This window comes from Microcaecilia unicolor, chromosome 4, assembly GCF_901765095.1.
Source record: "Microcaecilia unicolor chromosome 4, aMicUni1.1, whole genome shotgun sequence".
Taxonomy (NCBI): Eukaryota; Metazoa; Chordata; class Amphibia; order Gymnophiona; family Siphonopidae; genus Microcaecilia; species Microcaecilia unicolor.
In genome coordinates this window covers 102,900,811-102,913,720 of record NC_044034.1, presented here as the reverse complement: position 1 = coordinate 102,913,720, position 12,910 = coordinate 102,900,811, and the positions used below count along the sequence as shown (strand labels likewise).

The 12,910-nt window shown below is 41.1% G+C and overlaps 1 protein-coding gene across 1 annotated transcript in view; it reads right to left on the bottom strand.

Annotated features, from left to right (window-relative positions):
- The window catches only part of ELF1 (E74 like ETS transcription factor 1), a 303,862-nt gene extending 291,271 nt beyond the window's left edge, over positions 1-12,591 (bottom strand). Inside the window, exon 1 of the mRNA XM_030200555.1 lies at positions 12,475-12,591. The gene's annotated coding sequence lies outside the window, so the exon portion shown is untranslated. The remainder of the gene's footprint in view (positions 1-12,474) is intronic.
- Between the last annotated feature and the right edge of the window lie 319 nt (positions 12,592-12,910).

Sequence of the window (12,910 nt, the reverse complement as noted above, 5' to 3'; positions counted from 1 at the left end):
AAAATGTTGAGTCTGGAACACCACTTTTTACCAAAGACTGTGTGCAATCCCCTTGGGCCTCACAGTTCATGCCACACCCCACTGGGAGAATTCTGATTTAAGACTGCATCTAGCTTTTTTTCTTTCTTCTATATGGTTGAAAATGGCACCTTACCTAAATAGGGAGCACCCTATGAAATGGGACTTGCATACAAATGCCTAAAAAGACATTATTACTTCTCTTATACCACAAGTACATAAGTATTGCCATACTGGGACAGACCAAAGGTCCATCAAGCCCAGCATCCTGTTTCAAACAGTGGCCAATCCAGGTCACAGGTACCTGGCGAGATCCCAAAACAGATTATTCTAGAAATAAGCAGTGGATTTTCCCCAAGTCAATAATGGTCTATGGACTTTTCCATTAGGAAGCCATCCAAACCTTTTTTTAAACCCCGCTAAGCTAACCGCTTTTACTACATACTCTGGCAACGAACTCCAGAGTTTAATTACAGGTTGAGTGAAGAAATATTTTCTCCGCTTTGTTTTAAATTTACTACTTTCTAGCTTCATTGCGTGCCCCCTAGTTCTAGTATTTTTGGAAAGAGTAAACAAGTGATTCATGTCTACCCGTTCCACTCTACTCATTATTCTGCTTGGGTTCTTCATTACACAGGTGGTAACTGCCAGTATACGCAGGGAGGTTAGTATTTCACTCAGGTGCAGGTCAATCATTAGGCATGAATAGGGAATTGCCTAGGGCACTACCTTCTGGGGGGGGGGGGGGGGCAGCAAAGAGCAGTTGCAGACAAAGCAAACCAATAAATCCTGACAGTCATATAAACTCAAACAACCATCAGTGTATACTTTTAGCTGCAAGGAAGGGAAGGCAACTTTCAAATTTATTTTTTTATTTTATTTGTAGCATTTGTATCCCACATTTTCCCACCTATTTGCAGGCTCAATGTGGCTTACATTTGCCGTGATGGCGGTTGCCATTTCCGGTTAACAGGATTACAGATGGTATTGCGTTAAGGTGCATACATTCATGGTAACATACATGGAACATAATATATATGGAAGAGATCATGGTATATATATCATATGCGTACATACATGGTAAAGAAGAATACATTATGGTATTGCGTTAAGGTGCATACATTCATGGTAACATACATGGAACATAATATATATGGAACAGATCATGGTATATATATCATATGCGTACATACAGTACATGGTAAAGAAGAATATATTATGGTATTGCAAGAAGGTTCCTGAGTAATAAATTGGGTTGTAACATACATTTTGTCCTCGGCCATAGAGAGACCCTGTTCGACATAAGGTTTAAAGTGGTAGTGCTTGATCATTAATAGCAAAGAGGTTAAGCAGTCAGGCGATAAAAGTTTGGTTTTGTATAGATCGTGTATAATATTATTGTTTAGTATTTAAGATGGATGTTTATGGTATGCCTTCTTGAAAAGATCTGTTTTCAGTAGCCTTCGGAAGATGGTTAGATCTTGCGTTGTTTTTATGGCCTTCGGTAGAGCATTCCATAGCTGCATGCAGATGTATGAGAAACTGGTCGCGTATGTGGATTTGTATTTTAGCTCTTTACAGTTAGGATAGTGGAGATTGAGGAATGTGTGTGATGATCTTTTTGCATTCCTAATAGGCGTTCCTAAATAGCCTATTTACCTGGGTAAAATGACTTTTACAAATTGCTTTCATTATTTGTGAGTGTACTATACACACATCAAAGTTTAATATTTAAAAGCATTTTGTCTAGGAGTGGGGGAAGTGATACAGATTAGGGACCTGAAAGTTAATATGGTGGGGGTAAAGCTGAAGATTCGCCTAGGGCACCCAATATTCTTGCACCAGATCAGACTTCACTAAAGGTTGTTTGGAAAATTCCTTTTTAATGCCTAAAAGAGGCATCTGAATTCCTTGTGCTGGACAGAGAAAAAGTACCTTTGCTCTGCTGCTAGCATCTCTATTCTAAGAAACAAAATGACAGATAAGGTATTCATACAAAAAATACAATTGTACTCAAGCAGAGTGTTGTTCCCCCTTGGGGTGTAATAATAAGAGCTTACTTCCCATTTCCCTTCCATTCTTTTGCTGAAAAAGGAACTAATGTATATGCCCAAAATACCATTTCAGCCTTTCTAAGCCAATGTGGCTAAAAGAAAAACCAAAGCGTAGGTACTCAACTCGAAAGGGCCATACTGACTTTCAAAGTGCAATCAAACTAAATTTTTTTTATTTATTTTTGTTTTTTTTTAATTTTTGTTACATTTGTACCCCGCGCTATCCCACTCATGGCAGGCTCAATGCGGCTTACATGGGGCAATGGAGGGTTAAGTGACTTGCCCAGAGTCACAAGGAGCTGCCTGTGCCGGGAATCGAACTCAGTTCCTCAGGACCAAAGTCCACCACCCTAACCACTAGGCCACTCCTCCACTTGCAGCTTAGGTTTCCTATAGTTACAAACTGGAAAGGAAATGAAGTCTGGATGAATTAGTACCTAAACAGCTAGTCTATTCCCTTCTCTTCTCCTACCGAATCCCAAACTCTTATTTTTATTTATTACTATTTAGTTTGCCTATGACCTAGCTGGATTACACTGCACACACATAATAAATAACACAACAGAAAATTAATCACAGTAAAATATAACCTATAAACACATTCTGCAAACAGAATTACATGAAATGCTTGCAGAAATAAATATTTTTTTAGCAGTTTCCCAAAGTTGACTTTACTAATGCATAGCACTCCTGTAAGTACAGTCCAGAGAAGTGGCCCCATTACAAAAAGGCTGCAGCCCTGGTCTCAGCATAATAAATTTCACATAATCCCTGAATAGATAATCGCATAGCCAACTCAGGGCCAGATGCACTAAACTTAACAAGCCAGCAAAGTGGTTTTTAAACTAGTTCTAGTTGGATTAACACGCAAGTAGTAAACCGGGACATGCATAAAAGGGTTCTCCGAGCCATTTTCCTGTCACGGTAGCAGCTAACGAAAACGGAATGCAAAGCTATTATAATGAGCTAGTTACTATTATAATGTGCATGCAATGCACTACTGTTTCCGACCTCATGCACAAAAGCTAGGAGCCAAAGGCAGCAGACCTAAGCGGTTTACAATTTTCTTTTTCAGGTACTGGTACTGTCCCCTAATGGGCTCACAATCTAGTATTACATTGTACCTGGGGCAATGAAGGGCTAAGTGACCTGTGCAGGGTCACAAGGAGCTGCAGAGAGAATTGAACTTGGTTCCTCAGGATCTCAACCCACTGCTGACCATTAGGCAGCAGCGGGAATCAAACCCAGTTCCCCAGGTCTGCAACCCACTGCACTAACCATTAGGCCACTCCTCCATTCCATTGCCTCAGGCATAAAGAGATTGTAAATGCTATGGGGAGAGGAAAATGCATTGCTTTGAACGACAGAGAAATATGGGAACCAAATCCAAACAAGTCTGAAAGGATTGAAACTCTATGCTCTGGCTTTTGTATTTGATATACTGGTACTTTTAAGACATAGTGGATACCATAAAACTTGGCTTAGTATAGCCAAACCACACAAAGCTTATGGTCTATGTGTGCAAATTATTTGACTGTTCCAGCTCACAGAAGTCTATGGGTGGAATCCTCATGCTCTGCAGCTTTTAATGTATTGCTCAACTCTGGAATTCTCTTCTCCAGGACCTCAGATACAAAATATCTAATTCCAAATTTAGAATAGGTCTAAGACATGGGGCGTTTTATCAAGCTTTTAGTAGTAGTAGTAGTAATATTATTATTATTAATATTATATGATCCTCAGTTGCAGCCATAGACTCTGAATTGGGGTAAGGACAGATGTCTGTTTCTATTATCTTTTCCTAAGGTACACTGTTGTTGTTTTTCTCTTTGGCTAATGTCTAACGGAGAGTAAACTGTTGTCCTATGCATGCCCTCTCATGCTGTTTAGATGTTTAGTAATAAATTTATGAATCCATTACTTTAAACATGTCTGTAAACCACTTTGATACTCTATTTGAAAGGCAGTATATCAAATAACTCAAAATAAAATAGCAGCGTGCAATCACTTATAATGAAGTCATGGCTTGGACTCTCTCTGGACCCGATATCTTGGATCCCCACACCACTGATATATGGAGTCTATAGTACGATAACAGCAAATAAAGGAAGCAAGGCACCAAGGAAGATGAGGACTCCAAGAGTACAATACGAAACCTTTAATCTTGTAATTGTTTAATGACTCAACACGGCTGTGTTTCGGCATGCGAGCCTGTGTCAAGTGTCAAAATACTGGTCATGTTTGCCTAAATGATAATGTTCATTGTGTGTATAGGATTTGCCTGCAACGACAGGTGCTTGACAGCAACAGTATGAGAGAGTCAAGAGTGTTACTACTGTGGGAATAATCCAGCAGCATTTCCCTAATTTGCAAATGAAACGCTGCCGGATTGTTCCTGCAGTAGTAACGCTGTTGGCTCCGTCTCTTTCACACCATTGCTGTCAAGCGCCCTCTGTTGCAGGCAAATCCTATGCACATACTGAACATTTTGGGCGAATGTGACAGTTACTTTGACTCCTGATGGAGGCATACATGCCGGAAAAATAGCCATGTTGAGTCTGTTATATATTAAACAATTAAATGTGTCATATTATACTCTTGGAATCTTCATCTTCATCTTCCTTGGTGCTTTACATCCTTTACTTGCCGTTGCACATTAATGAGGCTTGGACTTTCTCCTTTTGTCTTTGGTCTATAGTTTGGTATCACAAAAAATTGACATTACTGAATTGAGAATGTTACCTGTATAAACCAAGCAGACAGCAAAAAGATCACAACACTGATGTTAGGCATTAATAGCTACGAGGGTCTCAAGTTGGCAAATTCCTGACACAAATGACCATGCTTTTAGAGCGGTTTGGCTTGTGTCACTTTATGCTGCAGTGATTTTTAAGTTGGTTTTGGGAATACTTCTCTCTGCCTTGCAGAAGTTTACTCTTGCACAACTCTGAATAGCACAGAACACATACAGGTTCAATGCTAATACTATAGTGTGATGTTAAAATCATTGCACAATAAGATTGCAGATGTTTAAGAGCTAGTTTTGGATAACTAAGAAAATTTTTCAGTACAGGACTGTATATATAGCACAAGAGGACTCTGCTGTAGAAAATCTCCTACTGATGAGATGGGCAGTTAGATGCTCTTCAGCTTGGTCCACTACTGATCAGAACACACAAACACACAAACACACACACACACACACACACACACACACACACAAAAACTCCACTCAAAAATAAAAATTGCTTTACCTATAACAGGAGACTGATGACCAGAATACAATAGGTGGGAAAATGTGGGGTACAAATGTAACAAACAAACAAAGAAATAAACAAACCACACAAATGGGTTGCATGCCTCTGTTTTGTGATACTGTAGGAGGCCCGAGAGCTTGTCTCGACGGGCCCAGTTAAATGACGACTGGGCCCATTCGAGTGGCTTGGAGGTATGCTGGGAGCGAGCAAGGGGGTTGGGGGGGATGGTGTCCACGGGCCATGCTAAGAGGCATAGGTGCCGTAATTGGTAGGTTTGAAAGAGGCAGCTGTCCTAGGGAAGAGGAATGGCGGTGACGGATGCCAGGGTGTTGGCGATCCTCGGAGGCAGTTTCCCACCCTCTAGCGTGGGTGAGGAGCGGGGGGGGGGTGTTGTGGGGACGATGTTTGTTATTATTTCTTTCAGGTGATTGGCAGGAGTTGTCGCAGCGGCAAAACAGCAAAAAAAAGAACACAACAAACTCCAAGCTACAAGAGATATGGCTCATGGAGGGGCTGAGAAAGAGCATAGAAGGCGGGTCGGGTGACCCCGGGAGACAGGTGTGGAGGTCCACAGGGAGCTGTTAGGGTGGGGCCTGGAAGATGGCGACAGGAAGCAGAGATTGCTGTTTTACTGACATGGTGATCGGCGTATGGGGGGGGTCCTGGATGACGTCAAGTCTGGACACATGTAGCTCGGGGGCATGTTTGTATAAGTTAATCAATGTTGAATCATTAATAAAGCAAGCTGCGGCCTATGTTTTCCCAATGTTAGTTCTTAGAGAGTTACTGAAAGGGCGGGGGAGGGGGGAGAGAGGGCAACGGGAGAGAACGGGTCCCAGCTCCAAGGCTTATGCTTTACCTATAACAGGAGACTGATGACCAGAATACAACAATAGGTGGGAAAATGTGGGGTACAAATGTAACAAACAAATAAATAAACCACACAAATGGGTTGCATGCCTCTGTTTTGTGATACTGTAGAATACCATTCCATACATTTCTAGCATGCACAGTGGTTTCCTGTGCATTTCTGGACCCAGATTTAAGTTAATAATAAAACAATAAAGAAAACCCTCCAGTAGGTAAGTAAGTGGTTAGTGTGGTTTGTTGTTCTGTCAAAGATAACATATTAAATGTAAACATTTCTTTTCTTTGATGACAAACAAGCTCAAAAGAGTAGAAAACATAAGACTCTCTACCTAAAGGGCTGTTTTCAGACAAAAAGGAAAGAAAAACAAGGAGTTAAAAAAAAATAAGAGCATGCTTTATAAAATATAGAACAGTTCCTTTCTAACGTAATATAACAAATCACGAACAAAAAAAGGTGATCTGAAATACGAAAATAAACCCAAAGAGGAAAAGAGTTGTTCTCTTCTCAGAAATAGGCTTTATAGAATGGTCAGTCCAGACATAGCAGCACTCTGATAGGAGACTTATCTAGTTATCATTCATGTTGCAGCCTTGAAAGTCTCTACAAAGAAAGTTGACAATAATTGGCAACCATCATTGCCATGGCTCTTGATCTAACCTTCCTATTGCCATATAATCGATTCTTGTGTAGATAAGAGCATGATTATGAAGAATCGCTAACGGGTATAATTTGTATCCATCCTTGACAATTCAAAGGACTCAGGAATCAGATGATTTGTTAAGAACAAGCTTTTACTACAGGGAGATCTTCTGGGCCCCAACTGGAAAACTTGCTTTTTTCCTGGATGCACTCAAGAACCCAACCCTATCTTTGGCTAAGTAGGAGGCAATGTTGTATTTGAACTCATTTGCTGTCCATGGCAATGCCTTGACATCTTGAATAAGATAAGCCTTGGAAGTACGCTTATTTGAGGAAATGTTGCTTCCTCTTATGACCTTGGTCCAACAAAATGTAACAGATCTATATACACGACCTTATCACCAATCAGTATAAGTAGGTATCACCTACTTTACATAGGAATAATTGAATAAGGGGCTTGCGCCTTTAACCTATGTCATCAGTGACACATGCACGATATAAAAGGATGAGTCCTGAATTAAGTGCAGAGGGCCAAGTGGTTTTGTGTTTTCTGCTACTCTGTTAGACAAAGGATGCATTGCAGTAATCGCCGACAAAGAAGCAGAAGCTTATAGGAGGAATGTAGGAGTCCCACAAAAATGACTAGTTAGAAATCTCATAACTACTTGCTAGGTATAAAACTGCCAATTTTAGTTCTATATTGAACTGCACTGGTAAAGCCAGAATATAAACTCTGAGTGAGGAAATATTGTCTTTTAGTTGCTAATATTATGCTGACAGTCTGTGGACAGCAATTTTCAAGTGTGTTTCCTGAACTACCAGAATATCGGCTCTCATACATCTAGCTTCCATTAAATTGCCAGAATTCAACCCTTTAACATTAAGGGGGGTCTTTTACTAAAAGGTTAGCTCGAGTTATCTGCAGCAGGTCTCATTTTATTTCTATTGGCCCTGCTGCAGATAACTCAAGCTAATCTTTAGTAAAAGACCCCCTAATATTTGTAGGAAATCACTCATCTATATTCTTTTCCTCCAGTTACAACACATTGAGGCATATTTTCAAAGCACTTAGCCTTCCAAAGTTCCATAGGTTTCTATGGAACTTTGGAGGGCTAAGTGCTTTGAAAATATGCCTCATTGTCATACATTGTATTTCTGCCTTTTCCCATTTACACAGCTGTATCCCCTGTTCCCCTCCCTTCCATACCATCAAACCCCATCCTCTCTTCTTCCCACTATTTTCCTATGCTCCTCTAACCTGGCAGCACCCCGCACAGAGCTGTGACACCATTTGACCTTGCCCTTTGCCATACATTATGCAGATCTACATATCCAATTCCACGAACACCCAAATCCTTTCACAACCTATGACAAAATTCCAACCCCCCTCCATTCGCCCTACAAACCCAGAAATACACACTAAAATCCATCCAATCTTCTGCAGTCTTATAAAGTTTGAACACATTATAGCCCACCAGCCAGTCCTTTATCATGCCTCACTCTTTCCTCCAGCAAGCTTTCGTATTGCAACCTTCTTACCCAATTTCTCCTGAGCGTACTTCCCTCTCTTAATGACTTTCCGTCACTTTGCATGTAGTTTTCTTTGCACTGGTACAGCATGGTACAGTACCTCAATTCCTTCTAGCCTGCTTCTTTTAACATGGACACTTGTCTGCTCCAATGTGGTAGCACGCCAAGACACTCCATTCACTATAAAGGATACCCGGGGGGGGGGAGGGGGGGGATGCCCACCAGTACTTAACATGATCCTGCTTTAAATCTTAAATTCTCTTCTACAATTCTAGAATGAAACATCAGAGAAGTGTGCACAGCCAGCCATCTAGTGCCCTTCCCAAACAAATTTGTTCACTGCTCTCATCCTTTGATGCATTCCATTCTTTTGTTGTATAACCAAGCACACACGTGTCAATATTTATTTATTTATTTATTTTATTTGTAGCATTTGTATCCCACATTTTCCCATTTGCTGTAATGGCGGTTGCCATTTCTGGGTAACAGAATTACAAATGGTCTTGATTAAGGTGCATACATAAATGATAATATCTCTTGGTGCATTCCCTATAGGTTGGCCCAAAGCTCTATGCACCCTGTCCAGTGGTACCTCTAAATCAGCACATACCTCTCTATAATCTGTATACTCAGGAACTGAGGTACTTAACCCTTTTTGGTTCCTGCACCCCTTTAACTGATCAATGAAGCCCTTGCACCCCCTTCCTACTAACAGTTAAATGTGTTGTTGTTAGCTACTATCAATGTTAACTGCTAACATGAAGCTACAATTTCAGTAATACATTGTTATACTACCAATGAATTGTCCTAATAACTGTCGTCACTCTTTCTAGAAACTTTCAGTAAATTGCCTCACATTTTAAGACCCTTCTCAGCACTCCTGGGGGGTCTGAGTACTACTGATTAAGAACCCCTCCTTTGGTATATCTGGGACATCCCTAATTCTTAGATTATTCCTTCTCATTCTATTTTCCATGTTCTCCATATCATTTGAACTTTCACTTCTTCCAATTCCTTTTTTTTTGCACCTAGAATTCCTCACGTGGATACTCCACTCTCTCATCAATCTCTTCAACTTGCTGGACAAGCTTTACAATGTCTGCCCAGAGCTCTGCCACCATGTCCCTGATCTCTTCCTTTACCCTCTGGCAAATCTCTTAAGCTCATTTTGTCAGCTATGGTGTTCTTCTCATGTGCTGCGGTTTTGCATTCATGGCCTCTTTCAAGGTATTGCATGTTACATCATTTTGATGGGGGATCTCCACCCTCCATCTTACCCTCTTCTCAGGCCTGAAGTCTACTGCTTGCATATGCAAACTCTTTCAGGTCAGCAGATTTCTGCCAAGTTGGGATCCCTGATGCTTTAATGTTAACCAGAGGATTTGGATATCTGCAAATGTACCAATGACTGGGGATTAATGTAGACAGTGAGCTAGTCGGACAGAAACTTTCAGCTCAAGTCTACATCTTGCTGGATGATATAATTTCCTCCCAAGAAAAAAAAATGATTAAAACTTAAGAGCACAGAGCTTGGTAACATGTGGAAAACTTAATCACATATTCCTAGAAAGTTTTCCTGAACAGCTGTAGAAGGATCTTCCGTACAGGTACTAGATAAGTCACATAAAGCAACCTCTATGGCCTTTCTCCACTTGTTTTATCACCAGTGAAATAAGTCGAATTATTCTGGCCTGTTTTAATCATTTAAAAAATCCTTTACAGTTCTTATGATATACACATAATTAGAAATCACTTATTGGCTTAAAGGAACAATTCATATTGAATCTCTTCTTTTGATAAACAATGCAAATGAATAACCTTTTATAATACGTAATACAGCAGCTCTCTGCTTTCAGTACAATCTTCAACAGGGCCGGCATTTGGAGAGGGGGGCAGGCGGGCAAACGGGGCAGCTGCCCTGGGCAGCACAGCTCCAGGGGGCCCTGCAGCCTAGGCATCTCTTCCCCTTCTCCCCACCACAGTCCGTCTCCTCCTCCCTTCTCCTCACCTTCCCAATCTTCTTTCAAAATGTATTTCCCTTCTCAGAGGGGCCCCAGTGCAGCAGCCATCCTCACAAGCTGCCTCCAGTTGCCCCGAAGCTTTCCCTCTCTGATGCAATTTCCTGTTTCCCCTTGGGCGGATTGCAGCAGAGAGTGAAAACTTCAAGGCGGCCAGGAGGCAGCTTGCGAGGATGGGTGCTGTGCTGTGGCCCCTCTGAGTAAGAAATACATCTTTAAAGAAAAACATGGTAAGGGGGAGGGAGACGGACTGTGATGAAGAGGAGAAGAGTAAGAGATGCCCAGACCGTGTAGAAATGTAGGTGGGAAGATTGGGGAGAAGGGGAGGAAAAGGGATCAGGGGCCCCTCCTTAATTTCTGACCTGGGTCCCACCATGTCTAAAACCAGCCCTGGTCTGAAAGAGCACAGTACAGGCTACAGTACTAGAATATTTAAAGCAACACTAAACCCACTGCTGTTGCAAAGAAATGCCTATGTAAGGAAGAGGAGGATTAAAAAAAAAAAAAAAAAAACACTCTGTTGCACTAATAGTTAAAATTCCTAAATTTCAGTCATATCACTGCCACTAAAATGGCACACCACTGCAAAAGCAATGCACCCAAGTTTGCTAGTTAATAAATGTTAACAGCCACCTTTGCTGATAACAACATATATGGCTTCCCATCATTTCACCTCTGTGTGAAAAGGAAGAATTGAAATGTTCTGCAGTTATTGCCAACACTACCCCCATGAAGGCAGAGGACACAAAATGGAAGAATACACTTTGTAATTAAGTGTCTCTATGCAAAACAACAACCACAATTCAAAAGATATTTAGCCAAAATCTCTTTGCCTAGCTCTTCTTAATGCTCAAAATATCTGTCAGTGGAAGGTAAGAGCACCGCACAAGCAGCAAGAACCAAGGCCCTTGTTGCTGGCTGAACACCTGTGCTTGTTTACACACCACCCCTAAACAAGCACGCCCACAATTCACTCGAAAATAAAGCAAAACATTTCAGCTTTAATCTGTAAACACATCTTGCCATGAATCCATCCCCACCAAACCTCTCAGAAAACAAGCTGAAGGATACACTGACATTAGTGTTCAGTTCAGTGACATTGGTCATAATCCTGCAGCTTTCTATCTGTAAACTATTTCTTGTAACCCAGCTTTCTTACATTGTTTGTTTATACTTTATGAGTAGAAATAGGCTTTTCTACATTTTAAAGCAGCACATTTTACACAGTACAATAAAGAACACCAAAACAGGACTTCACATTAGTAAACTGCCCCCCCCCCCCCACTGTAACCCCTTTGGTTCAAAAGAGCAGCTGTAGAGAAGGGGGGGGGGGGCTTGTGCTTTCAATCAAAAAGCTGGATGCAGAACTCCTGTTCCATTTGAATGAAACCACAACCTGACAAAAAAGATTTTCTGAAAAACAATTTCATTCTTAACAGCAATACCATCATCATCTAGCAGCTCATAAAGGAGAAAAGGCTTCTTCAGATCTCTCCGTACTATTTGGTTCCATGGTTTTATTCACCTCCCTCTGCTTGGGACAATTATAGCATGGATTACTAAATGTTTAGCATTATTGTAGCTAATAATGACCAAGTTCAAACCATAGAATACACCAAAGTGAGAAGCTGGAAACAGAATTCCAGCTACATGGTCACCCCTACCCTCAAAAGCCCACTCAGCATCACTAAAACATACATTGCTATTACCAGTTTAAGGGTCATTTTATGCACTGCAGTAAAACTGTATCAAGCTGAAGCACCTGCATGGCCGTCAATAGCTTTCTCCCTGCAGAGAAGTAGCACGGTACAGGCTACAAAATAAGTTTAACATTCTGATTCTAACATACAAATTAGGTTCCTGGAAGTCTTTTAGCTGACTTAAGACTTTGAAGAAAGTTCATTTAACAGAAGCAAGACAAAAACTAACCTAACACCAGTCATTCTCTGTTTTCCCCTGGCAGTTAAGTGCAGTGAAGCATGTGACAGGGTCTCTACATTCAGAAGAGGTAAACAGCATATATGGGGAGAATCCTTAATAGGTACCGTGCTCCACTTAAGCATATCTCCACACCAAAAACGTGTTACCTTAATTCTTTTTACTCAGTCTCTCCACAGTCCCAAATGGCAAGATAGTGAATGCAAACTAGTAATTTTTTCTGCAGTTAAGATGGCTCCGGTAGATTGGGGAAGTGGTGGTGTCTGTGCTTCGGTTTATGAGTCATACATGAAACCAAGTGTTTCTAAGGGAGGCACGCCCATGTTGCTGTGGGCCCAATTACTCTGCTAGGTCAAACATGCAAATCAGCAGGTAACAGAAAAAAAAGAAAGCACACACACAGCAACAGGCACGATGGAAGAGAGCTCACAGGCTATGCCAAAACACCCAGCTCCACCCTAGCCACCAAGAGCAAAGGCCATATATTCTCCACAGCTAATGTAAATAAAAAACAAGCATCAGAGCCACCGATCTTTCAGTCCAAAGTAACAAAAGATTGAAGGGTGTCCCTTTCTGATGCAATCT